General features: G+C 37.8%; 1 long non-coding RNA gene across 1 annotated transcript; it reads left to right on the forward strand.

Moving 5' to 3' along the window:
- The first annotated feature begins 188 nt into the window (after window positions 1-188).
- LOC100687893 lies at window positions 189-18,825 on the forward strand. The gene is made up of 4 exons (XR_005378700.1): window positions 189-483; window positions 8,619-8,753; window positions 12,593-12,624; window positions 18,412-18,825. It is a non-coding gene; the product is annotated as an uncharacterized LOC100687893 (long non-coding RNA).
- Window positions 18,826-18,857: the final 32 nt, after the last annotated feature.

Here is an 18,857-nt window from a genome sequence, read left to right on the forward strand (position 1 = left end):
CTAAGGCTAACTGGGTGCTGGGAATCTAAGTTTAGTTATGTGGTCATGGGCTTGTGGCAGTCCTTGGTACCTCTCCTGGGGGCTTTTCCCTAAGGTGAGCAATCTGGGACAGAGCAAGAGAATATCCCCAAGAAAGACACTGCAATTGTTTTGTCACAATATCAGATGTGACATTCCATCACTTCTTGTATTCTATTCGACAGAAGGCAGTCACCAGGTTCAGCCTTACACAGGAATGTGCATAGCAGGAGGGGATTATTGGGGTCACCTTAAAGGCTGCCTACTATACTAGACTTCAAAAATTCAAAGTACCTCTGGATTTTTCCTTCTCCTTTTTCTTTCCTTAATCAGCTGATTCAGCAGTGATTCATAGAGCATCTATTGTGCATAATGCCTTGTGGTAAATACCATGGGAAACACAACAATATTTAATCACAGAGCTCTGCATTTCACTTGAGGGGTCCAAATCTACAGTGAGATAAGGTAAGTCTACCTGTATCCATCCTGAAGGTGGTTTGGGTGCTCAGACAGAGGAACAAGTGGTGGTGTGACGACTCTGAAAAGGGAGCTATTTCTTTTAGGGAGAGCAATCAAGGAGAGCTTCCTTTACTTTTTCTGTTTCACAGATAGGAAGAAAGGGAAAAAAAGGAGTAAGGTGGGAGGGCAAAAAGGTAGGTGAGAAGGAGAAGAAAAAAAAACAAAGAAAGTGGGAGGTAGGGAAGAAACAAAGGGAGAGAAGGGGAGAGGAAGGAAGGAAGCTAAGGAGGAAGGAAGCAAGAAAGAAAATAAAGAAGAAAGGATGAAAGGAAAGAAAATTGTGCCAGAGGTTACTTTCTAATTTCACTTCTTTCCTCAGAAATGTTTTAATGATTTTCTATTACATAAATAAATTATAAACATTGGCATTCAAAGCTTTTCCCACTGTTTCTTCCTCTATAACCCTTATCCAACTCCTCCCTCCCACATTTAAATGTTGAAGTAAATACTGGGTGGATCCAAGATTTTAATCCGATCTTGCCAGTTTCTAAAGCTCATATGATTTCTTTTCTTTTTCTTTTCTTTTCTTTTTTCTTTTCTTTTCTTTTTTTTTTCTTTTTCTTTCTTTTTTTTTTTTTTTTAGCTCGTATGATTTCTACCAGACTAGTCAGCTTCCCAAATCAGTATTATTTCACAACTGGTTAGCAGAGGCAAAAAACAGTGTGACTGTTATGTCCAAGACCCCAACTGGAATGAATCAAGAAATGGTAATGCTGGTGATTAAGGACAGGGAGAATGAAGAGTTAAAGCACTCCCTTTAGGACTTGCCCCTTTGAGGTTCTGACAGGACCTTTGAAAGGTAAGGTCTGAGATAGCAGAGTGAGTCTGAAGATAGTGGAAAATTTTGAGTCATCTACAAGAGGTGACAACTAAAGTAGTAGTAGTAGTAGTTGAAATCTTCAGGACTGATAAAAACCAACATTGATAGTTGTGGCCTACATACATAAGAGAACATGAAAAGATTACACAATAGAACCCCAGATAGGTGTAGTTCACTGCAAGTGACTGCAATCTATTTTGCTATTTTGCTAAATGCAAAATAAAAGGTGACCATGGAGAATTTATTTTTCAATAGTTAGGTACTCTTTCCAGTAGATCTCACTTGGAAGAGGTTCTCTTCCCACCAAAAGCCATGGAAATCTATATAAAACTTTATGCCAGTTGCGGTGGTTAGCCTCTAAGATGGTCTCCAATGATCCATCTCCTGGCGTTTATGCCCTTGAGTAAGGTCTGTCCTTGAGAATGGGTAGACTTAATGACTTGCTTCAAAAAAATAGAACATAGCAGAAGTAGTACATATCAATTCTGAAATTAGATTACAAAAAAGACTATTTTCCTTGTTGGCCACCACATCTGGCTCATTTGCTTACTTGCTCTGAGTGAACACAGACGCCATGTTGTGAGTTGTCCTGAGGAGAGGCCTTGGGCCAGGAAAGGACATCTTTGGCCAGCAGATTTGAGGCCTGCCAACACCTATGGGAGTAAACTTGGAAGAGCATCCTCTCCCAAGAAGTCTCAATTGACCACGGCCCTAACCAATAACTTGATTTCAGGGTTGTGAGGAATCCAGAGCAAAAGCACCCTGCTAAGTTATGCCTGGATTTCTGAACCTCAGAAACTGTCAAATAATACATGTTTATTGTTTTAAGTCACTACATTTTGGGGTAATTCATTACATAGCAGTAGAAAACTAAGGCATCACTTCAAGGTGAGAAAAATAGTTGTTCTCTAGTGTTGGTAACTAGAAGCTGAAGCAGAACATCTCAGAGAACTCAAATTATGGTGAAGTGAATTTCTTTACACATAGGCTTTGTGCAGATCTGTACAGTGAGTGGCTGATTGGAATTGGAATACAGAGATCTTTGGACTGAGTTTTTAACATCACATATATGGCTGAGTTTGGTCCTTATGCCGCTGGAGATGGAAAAATAAAATTCTGTATAAACAGTCACAATACAAGGAAAGTATGAATTATCATATGGCATGAACCAAGCCTGAGAAGCAAAGCAAAGGAAAGGACTCAAACAGATTAGGCTGGGGACAGTTTCCTCAGTTTCTCTGTAAGAATCCACAAAAATCTCAAGTGAGAAAGTACTAGAAATAAAACCAGAAGATCACTGTCGTGATATCTACACATTAATTGTAGTGTGTAGTACACAGAGTAAAGATCCGGGAGCCAAACCTGAAGCTTATTACTATTATGATGCAAATGTCTAAATAGCAATCTGTGGTATTAGCCACAGTACATTAAGGTAGCTAACTTGAGTATATAATGCCTACTATGTACCAGGCACTATTCCAAGTTGATGATTTATGTATCATCATTGACCTCAGGTTAAGTACTGATTATTATCCTTACATTGTAAATGAGAAGACTAAGGCACAAAACCTTTAAATAACTCACTTAAGCATTCAATTAGAAAGCTGTAGAATCAGGATTTGAGCACAGGCAGTTTGGCTTCAGAATCCAGTTGTTACCACTGGTCTGAAATGCATTTCTAATGAATCTTCTCATGGAATCAGTAAGAATGGAGCCAATAGTCATTCCTGAGCATTTAGTCCTAAAAGCAGAAAGCAAGAGACAATCCTTAACCTTCCAGATAGTATAAAAGACAAGAAAAGAACTCATCCTTTGGGAAAAAAGAGGTAGGGTGAATTGGACATTTCTGTTTGCTGCTCCAGATCTAGTCTCTGCCCTTATCTGCCCAGCTCTGTACTCCAGAAAGCTGACTTATATAAACTGCAACAACTTTCTCTCTTTAGGCTTTTTCAGAGGTGGGTGAGCAGGAGTATACAGGGGCAGCCTCCAACTCTTTCCTATTTGGGTTGTCATGGGTTGGTTGCATTCTCTCTGGAAGGTCAGAACTCTTGTCTGGCAGCATTGTCTGTGGAACTACGCTCTCCAGGACCTAGAAACCCATTTCTACTTGTGCCTCTTAAGTCCAGGGCATGGTAGCCAATCACAGCAGCATTGTAATATCCTTCATGGGTTCCCTAATTTGGCCATACTTTTGCAAATAGTCGCTTTATTAAACTCCCTTCTCTTGTTTGAATATATATCACTTCTGTACATGCTGCAGCTCTGACAGATCTTAGGATTTTCTTACCACAGCAAGGTTCAGAAAACTTGCCTAGAAGTTTGAGGTAGGGAAGATTTCAAACACATTTTGATGCCCCTTATATTATCTTCTCAATTTGCCCCTTATAGTCTTGAGCCAAGCTTTCATAGAGGGAGGGACAGAATGGCTTCAATAAAACAAAAGGCTGTACCTCCACAAGTGAGTGAGAAAACAAAACAAGAAGTGACCCTGTTGCCAAATGGAAGATTACAATAGCTACTCAGGGGTAGCTTTTAGACAAGTTCAGGGTCTCCTAAATATAAAACACAACATTTATAAAGCTGCTTTTACAGCTCTTTTGCTAAAAACACTATAAACCAGATAATACATTCATTGTGACCAATTTCCCCTGATTGTATCCTCAATTGATGTGGCCCTATGGAGACTAACATGATATATATTTATGCTGTTGGAAGTAATTGTTAATTTATATAATGTTCAAAAGTGAAATGGCTCCTTTAGGTGTACTGATAAGAAAAACAGGTTGCACATAGCTGATAATTTAGTCAAGATTCTAGTGAACCAGAATAAATAATTTGAGAAGAAAGAAAACTAAGTAGTGGGTGTTGTGGTTGTCAAGGAATTTAGATGCTTTTCATTTGTAATGATTCCCCACATAGCTCATATGAAGAAGGCTAATAATATTATTCATCTCAATGAGCACCAGAAATTGGAGCACAAAGAGGATGAGAAATCAATCCATGTTCATTAGGAGATTTTCAACTCCTGTTTCTCAGTCTCACTCTGGAATTCATTTTCACAGGCCAGTGATAAACAATAACCAGGAGACCAAATCTGGCCACTTGTTTATTTTTGTAAATAAAGTTTTATTGGAATACAACCATGCATGCTTTTTATGTATTGTTTTTGGCTGCTTTCTAACTATGTCAGTATTAAGTAGCTGCAAAAGAGATTCTGTGGCCCACAACACCTAAAACAGTGCTATATAGTTATTTACATAAAAAAAAAAAAAAACTTGCTGACCTCCAATCCAGGCTATCAATGGTTATTTTTCTTCTGTCCTTCTTTGAATTCTGATCATAAATTTTTGCACACTAAGCTTCTATTTATTCCTTCATCTTTTTTGATTCTGTGGAGATACGTGATCATGGATTGCACAACTCAGAAATAGGATGGAAAAGGACAAGTCCAAAACAGTAGGTGCCAGGTGAACTGTGTCCATTTGGTTCAAAGGAAAAATATTTTACTTTTCTAAGATCTTGTTGAATTTCAATAATCCCTTCAAGCTCTAAAATTATTAGTGTGTGAAGAGTCTAAAGTATGATCCCTGGAAATAACTAATGTTGTGTATTGAGAAAAAAAAAAGAGCCTATTTAAAAAATCATAGATAGCAATAGAATAATTGTTCCAAAACTGCCCTTTTCCGGGTTAATCTCCTAAAATTCACAGTTTAGGCATGCCAGTCTCCTACCCAAGGCTTTCAAAAATTTCTTCTGCCAGTGATCTAGAACTATACATATCATATGGATAAAAATCACCTTTATTAAAAAGCACATTTCTTTAAAAAAAAAAGATTTTATTTATTCATGAGAGAGAGAGAGAGAGAGAGAGAGGCAGAGACACAGGCAGAGGGAGAAGCAGGCTCCATGCAGGGAGGCCGACATGGGACTCAATCCCAGGACTCCAGGATCATGCCCTGGGCTGAAGGTGGTGCTAAACTGCTGAGCCACCAGGGCTGCCCAAAAAGCACATTTCTGAAAGAGCCCTGCCCAAGTTTTCCCCTGGAAGGCTATTTAAATAGCCTTCATAGTTATACTGAGTGGAATAAGTCAATCAGAGAAAGACAATTATCATATGATCTTACTTGTATGTGGAATTTAAGAAACAAAAAAGAGGATGATAGGGGAAGAGAGGAAAAAATAAAAGACAAAATCAGAGAGAGAGACAAACTGTAAGAGACTTTTAGTCATAGAAAACAAACTGAGGGTCACTGGAGGGGAAGAGTGTAGGGTAATTGGGTGATGGGCATTAAGGGGGGCATGTGATGTACTGAGCACTGAGTGTTATATCAGACTGATGAATCATTGACTTCTACCTCTGAAGCCAACAATATATGCTAATTAATTGAATTTAAATAAAATTTTAAAAATATGCAAAAAAAGAAGAAAAGGAAGATATTGTTTTGATTGACATTAAAATTCCAACCATTTTTGAAATCAAACATCCATGAATTTGTCAGTCATATGCTACAAAATTGTAAAAACTGTGTTAGTTTTAACTGAATTATTCCTCACTTACTTGTTCTTTCTCGAAAATGTTGATAAAACCTTCTCTTGCTGAGCCTCATATCTTCCTAAATAATATTACTCTGGATTATTGTCTTGTATAATATAGTTTGGGCTGATACGGCTATATATATATTTTTTTTAAATAATAACATTGGTAAAATTGAGAGGGTAGGTGATTAGACCATATTCCTCTCAATAAAAATACACTGATAAAAAAAAATACATAGAAATTATAAAAAGGAACCAAAAATAAACTCTGGGACTGAAATGTACAATAACTGAAATAAACAATATGTTAGAGTGGCTCAATAGTTATTCCACTATTATTGTTATTCCATCAGTAAACTTGAAGAGGGAATAACTGAAATAAACAATATGTTAGAGTGGCTCAATAGTTATTCCACTATTATTGTTATTCCATCAGTAAACTTGAAGAGGGAATAACTGAAATTATTGAGTCTGATAAATAGAAATTAAATGAGTAAAGAAAAATGAAAAGAGCCTAAGGGATAGTGAGACACTATCAAAAGGACCAACATATGCATTGTGAGAATCCCAGAAGAAAAGAGTAAGAGGTAGAAAGACTATTTGAAGAAATAATGGCTGAAAACTTCCCAAGTTTGAGAAGCTTAATGATACTAAGTAGAATACACTCAAAAATATCCACACCAAGACAAACTGTCAAAGTCAGAAACAAAGAAAGATCTTAAAAAGCAGCAACACAGAAGTAACTCATCATGTATAAGAGCTCCATAATAAGATTATCAGTCAATTTCTTACCAGAAATCAGCAGGTTGGCATATTCTAAATGCTAAAACAAACAGACAAACAAACATAACTCGATTCTATATCTGGCAAAATTGTTCTTCAAAAATGAAAGAGAAATTAAGACATCTGCAAATTAAAAAAAAAATGATGAAGAAGTATATTAGCCCTTGATTTGTCCTCTAAAAAATCCTTGTGTCCTTCAGTCAGGTTGATACAAAAAGAAACAATGCAATAACTTTAAGCCACATGAAGAAGTAAAGATCTTTGGTAAAGTAGGTATATAGGCAATTAGAAAAGTTAGTATTATCATAATTTTGGCTTGTAACTCCACTTTTAATTCTCTACGTGACTTAAGATACAAATGTATAAACATAACTATTAATCTATGTTTTGGGGCACACATTATATAAAGATGCAATCTATAACACCAATAAAAAGAAAAGCCAGAGAGTAAAGCTGTATAGAAGCAGAGTTTTTGCAAGCTATTAACCTTAAATTCACATAAATTCAAATTAGTTATAACTTTATACTGTTGAATGTATGTAATCTCTATTGTAACCACAAAGAAAATGTCTATAGAATATACACAAAATAAAATGAGAAGAGAATTTAAGTGTTTCACTACAAAAAATCAACTAAACACAAAAGAATCCAGTATAGAGAAAATGAGGGACAAAAAAAGGTTTAAAGTTTGTATAAAACAAAATAGCAGAATGTCAGAAGTAAATCACTCCTTATCAATAATTACTTTAAGTGTAAATGGATTAAACTTTGTAAGCAAAAGACAAAGATTGGCAGAATGGATCTTAAAATATAATCCAACTACATAATATCTATTAGAGATTCACTTTAGAGCCAAAGACACAAATATATTGAAAGTGAAAGAATAGAAAAAAATATATATATCCCATGCAAATAGTAACCAAAAGGCAGCTGGGATTGCTATACTAATATCAGATAAAATAGACTTTAATAAAACAGATTTATAAAAAATAAAGAAAGGTGTTACACATTAACAAAAAGTTAAATATAGCAAGATGATACAATATTTATAAATACCTATGCATCCAATAACAGAAAGTAGAGAAGCTGAAACTCTCCTGGATTCCTGGTGGGAATGTCAAATGTTACAACCTGTATGGAAAACAGTTTTGCAAAAAAAAAAAAAAAAAAAAAAAAAAAAAAGAAAACAGTTTTGCAGTTTCTCAAAAAGTTAAACAAGAAGCCATCACATGACCCAGCAGTTCTACTACTAGGTATATATACAGAAGACTTGAAAGTAGGGACTCAAATAGATATTTATATACCAATAGGCATAGCAGCATTATTCACAGAGCCAGAAGGTAGAAATAACCTGTATCCATCAATAGATAGGCAGATAAATACCATGTGATACATACACATAATAAAATGACATTCAGTCTTCAAAAAAGGAATGACATTTTGATATATGCTTCAACATGGGTGAACATTGAAAATATGCTTAGCAAAATAAGCCAGACACAGAAGGACAAATATTGTTAATTCCACTTATAAGGGGCACCTAGGACAAGCACCTTTTTAGTAACAGAAAGTAGAATATGGTTATCAGGGAGTGGGGAAGAAGACAATTGAAGGTTATGGTTAATGGATACAGAGTTTTTGTTGGGGGTGATGAAAATTTTCCAAATACAGATAGGTGTTAGTTACACAACATTTTGGATGTATTTAATGCCACTGAATTGAATGCTTATGGGTAGTTAAAATCATTAATATTATGTCATCTATATTTTGCTACAACAAAAGAAATATTTCTGGAGATGGTCCTGCAGCAGGACAGAAAGCATCATAAGATAGGCAGGACCCCCACCCTGACGTAGAGAATAAAAAGTCTGCGGCTGCTAGGGTTTGAGAAAAAGTTATAATTGCTTAGAAAATACAAGTCTTTCTTCCTTTCCTTGTCCAGGTTCTGGAAGAATGTTCAAACCCACATCTCCTTACACACTAGAATCCATATACAACATACTTGCAGCATTGGAGGTATTATGTCTTGAAGAGCTAAAGCAGATCTATGCAGAATTGAGTCAGAGAACATGCCATGGTAAATTGATTGATCTTTGTATCAAAAATAATTTTGTTTAGAATGGAGAAGCTTGTTTCATTCCTAGGGATTTCACCAGAAGATAGAGAAATGATGGAAGATCAACTGGAAAAAAAAAAAGTGTGCTATAAAGCTATTAGAAATCATTTTGAGGGGCACCTGGGTGACCCAGTGGTTGAGCATCTGCCTTTGGCTCAGGGCATGATTCTGGAGTCCTGAGATGGAGTACCACACCAGGCTCCCCACAGGGGGCCTGCTTTCCCCTCAGCCTATGTCTCTGCCTCTCTTTCTGTGTCTCATGAAAAAATAAATAAATCTTAAAAAAAAAAATGTTTTGAATCCCCTAAAGCCTCTCACCTGATCCTAGTTACTGCTGTATCTCCAGCATCCAGCACAGTGTTCACATAACTTAGATATCAAAAATTATGTTTTGAGTGAAGAATTGTTCTCTAATTTAAGCTCCTAAAATAGATCACTGTACACTGAGGTCCATATAGATGGCATGTGATTAAGTCACTCTTGTGTGGCTGTGCTTTTGGTAATACGTCCTGAGGAATATCCCATGTGGGTAATTGGTGATATTAGAATTCTTCCCAGATACAACATGAAGGTCAACATCTCCAGATGATGTTAAAATTGACTGGTTAGGTTCAATAACAGCTGGGCTTTGCTTTTTATCTCTATGTAACATCAGCATTCATTTGCCAATCATTGTTTGTGTTGCTTCATCATGGAATTCTTTTAATTCTTTTAATACTTTTAAATTCTAATATTTTGCCTTAGTTTTGATTAAAACAATCTTTAAACATTATATAAACAAAGGTATTAATTTGTTCTTATGACTATATACAGTAATAATGTATAAATACAGTTATAATACAATAATAATAATTAAAGATCCTGAAATGCAGGAGAGAGGAGTAAGAAAAAGCTTCTGTAATAAATAAATGAAATTCTAATTTACTCTTAGAGCTAAAGTCCATCTCAACCACGAAGAAAATGCACCTTTTTATTTATACAACATTAGCATTATTTCTATCTCACTTACAATCTATATTACTAAACTGTAGGAGTGAGAAGTTTTAAATGACATTCAGAATTCGGGAAGATTCTATATAAACAGAAAGAACAGTAGGTTCACACAAACAGGCACATATATTGGCAAGCTGACATGTACAAATATAGACACCATCTAAAGATGGCTGTGAGGAGAGAACCATGTCAAAGCTGATAAATTATTCATCACCTGTTCTGCAGAGTGAACACTATCAGGTAATGATCTGTAATTATTAATAAATAATTTAAGCTTTAATAGCTCTGAAATGAAATGCTTAATTGCATCACAACATAATTAATGGAATTAGCTGCAATGTTTAAAATGAGAATTTTTTTCTCCAATCTTTCTTTCTCACATTTTCTTTGCCCCAAATGTTGGTAACCCAAAGGATAAATAGGATGATTAAATTCTAAATGTGTCTGTCCGTGTGTGTGTGGTGTGTGTTTCAGCACAGGGATGTGTGTGTGTGTGTGTATGTGTGTGTGTGTGTGTGTGTGTATTTGTTCTGAGACTCTTGATATTCAAGGTATTGCAGGAAGTGGAGAAAGAGATTTCACTGAATCTTCCCTGACAGTAACCCTAGTAATGACTTTCTCAGATTGGGGCAATATTTAATTCAGAAACTACAGAGCTGCTGTGCACAAAGCTTTGTGGTGGGCATGGTGAGGGGGTAGAGGAGAGAGGAAGGGAAGGGGTGGAGCTACAGGCATACATTAAGATGAACATCTGGCTTTCTGGAGGTTATGATTTCCTGGGGGAACAATAGTCATGAGACACAAAACACAGATTCCAATTTACAAACTTGTTGGTGAAATTGGGAAAGACAGAGGCAAGAGATGTGAAGACAAAGATCAGTAAGTACAAGAATGAGGTTTGTGGATCCCTATAGCTCATAGAGCCCCAGCACCTGACTCCAACACCATTGTCACTGTAGGATCCATAGTGGTTCACAGAGCTTCCATTATCTCTTGTTAACTTATAACCTATCATCTCCTCCATAACCCCCACATTATCTTTGAACTTCTAGACTTTCTCTACTTTGCCTCATTTTTGGAAATCATCTCCTGCCTCTTGCTTAACACCTTCTCCCACATCATAAAGGGCCTTAAGCCTTGCAAAGCCTTGAAGGAGGCCTAAAAGAGATGCTAAGGAAATACAGATGTGGGAAGTGCTCACCAGGAATGGGTTCTGGAAGTGACAGTGAGTGTGGAAGAGAGACAGTCAGGGATGAGTAAGTACGTACTAAAGAGCAAGGATTCAACTGGATTGGGTAGAAGGAAAGCCAGAGCAAAGGACAAGGGGGAAGCAAGTGTGTTTGAAGTGCAGATCCAGAGAGTAGCTGGGAAGGCTGCCTAGAGTGTTGGGTATTAACCATCTACATCTACCAAACTCTGTGCTGGATGGTATTCTTGATACTTTATTGATCTTTATCCATTTAATAGCTCAATAATCCTGTGGAAAAAGTACTATCATTATAGAATACCATATTCCCATTTTACAGAAGGACAAATGAAGGCACAAAATAGTTAAGTCATTTGCCCAAGGCTACACAGCTACTCTGAGCTGGAACTGAGTTTTGAACCTAATATCTCTGGCTCCAGAGTCTATACAGTTGCCTTTTGTGCTCTTCTGAGTTGTTTCAGCTTAGATTTACAGAGGAGATATCTGGCTTTGTCTCAAGTTTTTTTTTTTTTTTTTTTTTAAGATTTTATTTATTTTTTCATGAGAGAGAGACAGAGACAGAGACACAGGCAGAGGGAGAAGCAGGCTCCCTGAGGGGAGCCCAATGTGGGACTCGATCCCGGATCCCCTGGATCACGCCCTGAGCCAAAGGCAGATGCTCAACCACTGAGCCACCCAGGTGTCCCTGTTTCAAGTTTTTAATACTGGTGGCTGCATCTATACCCACCTCCTTTCCATGGCATCAGAGTGGGAGGAAAGCACTTCCCCATCATTTGGCTTTTGGCTTGGCCCTGCACCTGTCTATGGACAGTGGGCCTATGGGTGTGACTGGAGGAAAGGCTTGAAATGTGCTGGCGTGATTGGGTTCACTCTCTTGTCTTCCTGTATTTTTCCATAAGTAGAATATGTCTCAGGTAATCACTAGTCCAAAGAGGTTGTAAGACATGCAGAGCAAACCTCAACCCAGTCCTCTGCATGGAGCCAGACTTAGCTAAGCACAACACAGAAGAACTGTGACCAGCAGATACGTAGCCTGAAGCAGAGCTACCCCCTGCCAACCTGCATACCAGTGAGCGTGGATATAAAAGTGTATTATTATATGCCATTAGGATTTTGTGGTTGTTTGTTATGTATCATTATTGTGACAATAGCTGACTAATACTGCACCATCAACCCAGCCTCAGGCATCCTTAGATATAGACACTTAATTTCTTTCAGTTTTACTTATATACCACGCCAAGGCAGTTTCAAGAGAAGTTCCCAAGCCTTTGTTTCAACCAGATGGTTCCCCTTGGGCACTTTAGTGTAGAAATTCTGGAACAATCATAGTATAGGTAGAAATTGGTAGAGCTGGCATGCAAATTCATCTTTTTCACTCAGAATCCAAGATTTCAACCACTGAATTAGAGGGCTCATCAAATATGAATGAGCCTATGCCCAAGTCTCCAGCTGAAAGTGCCTGCCAATAGCTGCAAGCAATGGTCCTCTGCTTCCAGATTCATCCATACTGCTCACTCCAAGTTGCTCACTGTTGCTTCTTTTACCTCTTACTTCTCTGGCAGCCTTTGTTTGACCCCAGGCCTTGTCTTCCATTTTTCAGCTAGCCTTGAAATACGGATGACTCAATTTGAGGTAAGTTTCCCATCTCTAATTTCAGCACCATCTGTAGGTCACAACTTTCAGGATTCCTCTTTTAATCCAAACACACTTCAGTCTCAGGTAAGAAGCTCTCTTGCCTATGAAATTGTTTGCAGTTTGGCCCCTCTTGTCTCCATCTAGTGAGTGGAATCAGATATATGGAACACAGAAATAAGCCCAAATCAAATCTAGATCCTATACACAGTATTTAACACATAGATAGCTGCGCAGATAACCTATGGTGGAAAGGGTCATGTGTCAGTTAGGCAACCAGGTGGCAGGTCTATCTGGCAGGAGCCAGGCTCCAACTCGGTTATGGCAGGGGCCCAGGAGACCTGCTATTGTTAGATGCAGACAAGGACTGTGAGCCAGAAGGATGAATCCAGGGTCTGGAAAACCAAGGGAGGTTAGGCATGGCACTTATTAGACAACACTGGGAGCTCTGCTACATTGCCCAGTATATCAGGGTGGTCAACCTAGAAGGACACTAGTCTGATCAAGGCAGAGGCAAAACTATGAAAAATCACAATGCTGCAAGGATTTTACTAACCTGCCTCACTTTTTCAAACTGGTCATCTCAGTCTGGCTGATGACAGAGGTCGATCTGAGTGAGCCAGACCATCTCTAGAGGCGCCTTCCTGTCCTATGTGGTCACAGCCAGTCTGAACACCCCGTTGCTTTCAGAACGGCTGGGATTATTTTCTCATATTTCCAAACCCATTTGTATTTATACTTATATTTATAGTGTGGTTCTCAATCATTTTAACTTAAGCTTTTAGTGCAAAAAAGTAAAAGAGGTTATTGGATTTCTCTTCCTCTGTACCAGTCAGAAGCATATTCTTCTTCCCAACTTCCCAGTTATTAATTTATTATTATAATTATTACTATTATGAAAGAAAAATGTTATGTGGCCCTAAGATGGTATCTAATTTAAAGTATATTTTAAGCATGTGATATACATCATCCTACAGGATATATTTGCTTTCTTCGGTTTATGTAAAATAAGGTGTTGAAGGGTAATTGAGACCTTTCAAGGGTGATCCTAAGCATAAGTAAGATTTACAATTTCTTCCTCTGCCTTTTTTTGTATAGTATTTGTTCAATTAATGGAATTTTTGATACCATAGCTCCATTAGAATGCAATTACTTATGCAAACAAGTAAAATCATGGCATATCAGAACTAGTTCTTACAGAAGTTCTGGTCCAAAGCCCTTATTTGATGGTGAGGAAATTGAGGTCCAAGAAAGGAAATGGGTTGGTGCTCTAGAGTCTAGACCCAAATTCTAGAAGGTCTCTCTCTCTCTCTCTGTCTTTAAATTGAGGATGAGGGGGTGGGTAGTGAGTGTAGTGTTTAGAAGCTTGGGTTCTACAGGCAGAAAGTCTAGGTTTGGATTCTACATCTGGCACTCACTGGCCTTTGGGCAACTTACCCAACCTCTCTAAACCTCAGGTTTCCCATCTGTCAAGTGAGGATAAAATAACACCTCCATTATAGGGCTATTATGATGTTTCATAAGATAATCCATTTAAAATTTTCATCACACTGCCTGAAATATTATAAGATTTTAATAAGTGTTAGTTGCTTATGAATAATCTTTAGTGTTCAGGGAAGGGTGACCAGGACGCTAAGGAGATTGGAATCATGCCTTAAAGGTAAGAGATGTTTTAAAATAGAAATGCTTAGACTTGAGATAAGACATAAGATGAACAGACCATGTCTTTTAAACATTTTAGGGGCTATTCGACACAGAGGAATTAAAGTTATTCTTTTGGCCACAGAGGCTAGTATCGATGCACACAGCTTATTCACTGTTCAACACTTCAAAGAATTCTTAGTTAACCATGGAGTCAAATCCAGCAAGTTGTTAGTGATCCTTTGCAATCTGGCCCTTGCAACAGTTTCCTTTGTTCAAATGATTTCCCTTTGTGCGCTTCATGCATGAGTCAAATGGAGCTATTTGCTTATGCGATCTGTGGTTTCTCCTCTTCACAACTTTAGCCATCTTATTTTCTCTTCACCTTGACCATTCCCACTTTTCAAAAATCTCATTCCCCTTCCAAGCCTCTGGACAATGCAGCCAGAAGTATTCTTGTGTTCCTGATCTCCCACAGCATTCATTCTTCTATGACTCCTAGACCTTGGCTTATTTTAGTTCTAAGCACCTTCCATCAATCTGTGAGTGAGAAGAAGACAGGCTTTGATTCTGGCCCCTTTATCTCTGGCTCCCCAGTAGGGCCTGGCACAGTCCCTGGAGGTCCAGGGAAATCCTTGGAGTTGGTTAGAACACATTCCCCCCGCCTCTTCCACTTACAAATTTTGACCTAGAGACTTTTCCTGAACTCTAATTGTGGCCATCCTCTGTGAAAGAGGAGCAATGGAATCCACTGTTGGAAGTGACATGATCAAGTCACTGAATTCTCATCTTGTTCTGCACAGTCACTCTGTTTTGTTCTTGAGACCACTCTTGACTCCAAGCTGCAAGCTCTGCCCAAATATTTTTCTACTCTGTCATCTGGTAAAAGCTAGACAGAGATGTACACAAATCTCATGAGAGATTCTCACACATCCATTCTTCTCCCCAAAGGTCTAGGTGAGAGTTACTTGTGAACAGATTTCTTATGCCCTGTGTCCTTGGGTCTGTCTTAATACCTGGCCCCTCAGAAACCACACAAGAGATGAATGAGACAAAAGAAAGAAGAAGATGTGAAATTATTTGCTCTTCCATGGGAAAGCCCTAACCACCATATAGGAAGACCTAATTTTGTGTCCTTTACCAAATCCCTCCATACACATTCATATATAAACCCTCCACAATCAGTGACAGTTTAATTTGAGGGTTTCCTCTATCATAGGATTGCTATGATTATTAAATAAGATAATTAACATAAAATAGCCTTCACAGTGATCCCAAGAAGAAATTCAAATAATGCTAATCCTCTTCCTTATGTTGTATTAGTAGACATAAATGTCTCTTGCGTAAAGGAGCTAGTGACTAGTGACTAAAAATTAACTAGAGCCAACAGCTAGCTGTTATATAAAGACAGATTCAGTTCAATACTGAGAAATCTTCTAAAAATAAACAAAAAAATCTCCCCTCCTGATGAAGGGACTATTTTGAACTAAAAAAATAGCCATTAGAAGTACTTAGGAAGAGGCTAACCAATCCTTTGTCAACAATGTTGTAGCAGAAAAGCATTTTGGGGGAGCAACATGCCTACTATTCCATTTCTGAGATTTTTGGATTTTGACAGCAAAATAAGCCAAGATCACTTAGGGACCAAAGTTCATCCAACAGGAATCCCTAATGCCATGTGTTTTGCCTTTTCCATGTACCAATCTTGAATTACTGATTTTCCTAAAACTTTAAATCCACCCAAGGTAATCAACCTATCTTCTAAAAGTTGATTGTACTTTTTGCTGCTGTGCCTTTTCTACTACCTTACATTCCTTCCTTGTTACTTTGCACCAGTCTTAATCATATTCTACTAGCTAAAGATTCAGCTAAAATTCAGTCTCTTCTCTGAAGTCTTCTCAAGTTATACATCATGAAGCCAACCTTTGCACTTTCAAGTCCTATAACATTCTATCTTTGAAATATATCCATTATTTGACCACTTCTCACCACCTCCATTGCTAGCTCTGGTCCAAGCTGCCACCATGGTCTTTTCTCTGGATTACTACTGTGCCTCCTAACTGCCTCGTATTTCACTCTCTGCCTCCCAGAAGTCTATCCCAACACAACAGCCAGATCAATCTTTTCAGAACCTAAGAAAGTCATGCCTTGTTTTTGTTTAAACCTTGAAATGGTTTGCCATTTCACACAGAGCACAAGCCAAAGTCTTTATAGTTGCCTACAGAGCCCTATGTAATCTGGCTCCCAGTTTCATGTTGGACCTCTTATCCTATTGCTCTCCCTTAGCTCCATCCAGTCTTACTAGCCTCCTTTCAGAGTCTTCCTTAAGTCTTCTCACTGGCTCTCCCTTCTAACTGGAATACTGTCTGCCATCTCTTCATGGCCAGAATGCCCACTTCTCTCAAGTCCTTGCTCAGCTATCATGTTCTAAATGAGGCTTACCCTGACTACCCCCTCTCCCAGTATTTAAAATCTCAATCCAAAAGAAAATGTGATACACACGCACACACACACACACACAGTGGAATACTACTCAGTCATCAAAAACAAAATCTTACCATTTGAAACAACATGGATAAAACTAGAAGGTCTTCTGCTAAGCAAAATAAGTCAATCAGAGAAAGACAATTATCATATGATCTCACTCATATGTGGAATTAAGAAACAAAACAGAAGATCATAGAGGAAGGGAGGGAAAAATAAAATAAGATGAAATCAGAGAGAGAGACAAACCATTAGAGACTCTTAACTATAGGAAACAAACTGAGGGTTACTGGAAGGGAGGAGGGTGGGGGGATAGGGTAATTAAGTGATGGACATTAAGGAGGGCACATGATGTGATGAGCACTGGGTGTTATATGCAACTGATGAATTACTGACCTCTACCTCTGAAACTAATAATGCACTATATGTTAATTAATTGAATTTAAATAAAATAAAAATAAAAAAAATAATTAAACCTCAATCCAGCTCCTGCTTCTTGATACTTTCTTCATAACATTCACCACCTTATGATTTTTAGATGATTAACTTATTTATCTTTTTTACTATTTAATTTAGTTATCAAATTTATTAACTTTTCATATCTCTAAGTCTAGTTTTTCCAGGGAGCTTATAAGCTCCTAAAAAACTAGGATTTTTTTCTCATTAATCTGTTAGCATACATCATTGTTTCTCAAACTTAGTAGAAGCTTAGTAATATGTATTGCTAAAATGATCCCATGTGAATGAAAGAGTTTTTCAGAGTACTTTATTTGAGTAGAAAAGACTTACTCTTTCAGACTTGGGTAGGGAAACAGTGCATTCCTGGTGACTCAGCATTTATTAAACACTAATTGTGTGTGTGTGTGGTTTTTTTAAGATTTTATTTATTTATTCATGAGAGACAGAGAGAGAGAGAGAGAGAGGCAGGCAGAGACACAGGTAGAAGGAGAAGCAGGCTCCTGCAGGGAGCCACACATGGGACTTGATCCTGGGTCTCCAGGATCATGCCCTGCGCTGAAGGCTGCACTAAATCGCTGAGCTACCTGGGCTGCCCAAGAACTAATTGTTAACAGAGTTTTCTATTAGGCTACAAGTAAGAACCTTATTTCTTTTTTATGTTTTTAAATATTTATTTATTTATTTTGAGAGGGAAAGAGAGAGGGAACAGGGAGAGGGGCAGAGGGAAAGAATCTCAAGCAGACTTCCTGCTGAGTGCAGTCTGATGCAGGGCCCAATCTCAGGACCCTGAGATGGTGACCTGAGCTGAAATCAAGAGTTAGATGATTAACCAAGTGAGCTGCCCAGGCACCCCAATAGAACTTTATAGGTAGTCTTGTCTTCCTGTAGAAAAGAAGATTTAGGTCTGTTATTTGGACCATCCAGGGCTCCATATTTTCCAGTGTCAAAATTACAAGGAACTGTATTGATACATTATCTAGACAATTTAGAAAAAAGTGTCTTTGTGAGGAGGGCTACATATTTCCCAAATGTTAATTATGGATAATTGCATTTTCATTGCTATTGAAATCTTAAGTCAAATTCTTTTGCTTGGGGAATATGATTGAAGCTTCATTTAATAAGTGTTGGTTTACATGGAGTTTGTCAGAGAGATTAAAATAAGAAATTGTACCTGTGGAAACATGCTTTTTTTTTTTTCCCTAGGAAGGAAACACAACCTCCCCAAACCAACTGGGCCAGTTCTAAAGCTAAGAGGAAAAGCAGTGGCTCTCAGTGCACCAAGTCTGTGTGAACTTTGTTTGCCATGCCAGGAATTCTCTTGTGCTCTTTCTTACCCTGGTCTTTCTACTGTCTCCAGAGAGTTCCCTCAACACCAGGACGTAGAACTTCGTCCACTGTCTCCCCAAATCTTCACATTTCAATTGATCTCCCAGTTGCTGCAGAATGGATTGTAGTTAAGAGGAACAACATAACTGGTAGAGCAGCTACTTGCCTTGTGTAGGAATTTTATTTAGGTGATATTGTTAGTAACAACAGTAAACATTTATTAAGAACTAGCACAATATTTGACACAGGAAGACCTGTTACATAAATAAAGTCTGGTGAGTTTATAATTCACATTGTTCTGCTTTTAAAACACAGAGCACCCT

Source organism: Canis lupus, chromosome 25 (assembly GCF_011100685.1).
Source record: "Canis lupus familiaris isolate Mischka breed German Shepherd chromosome 25, alternate assembly UU_Cfam_GSD_1.0, whole genome shotgun sequence".
NCBI lineage: Eukaryota > Metazoa > Chordata > Mammalia > Carnivora > Canidae > Canis > Canis lupus.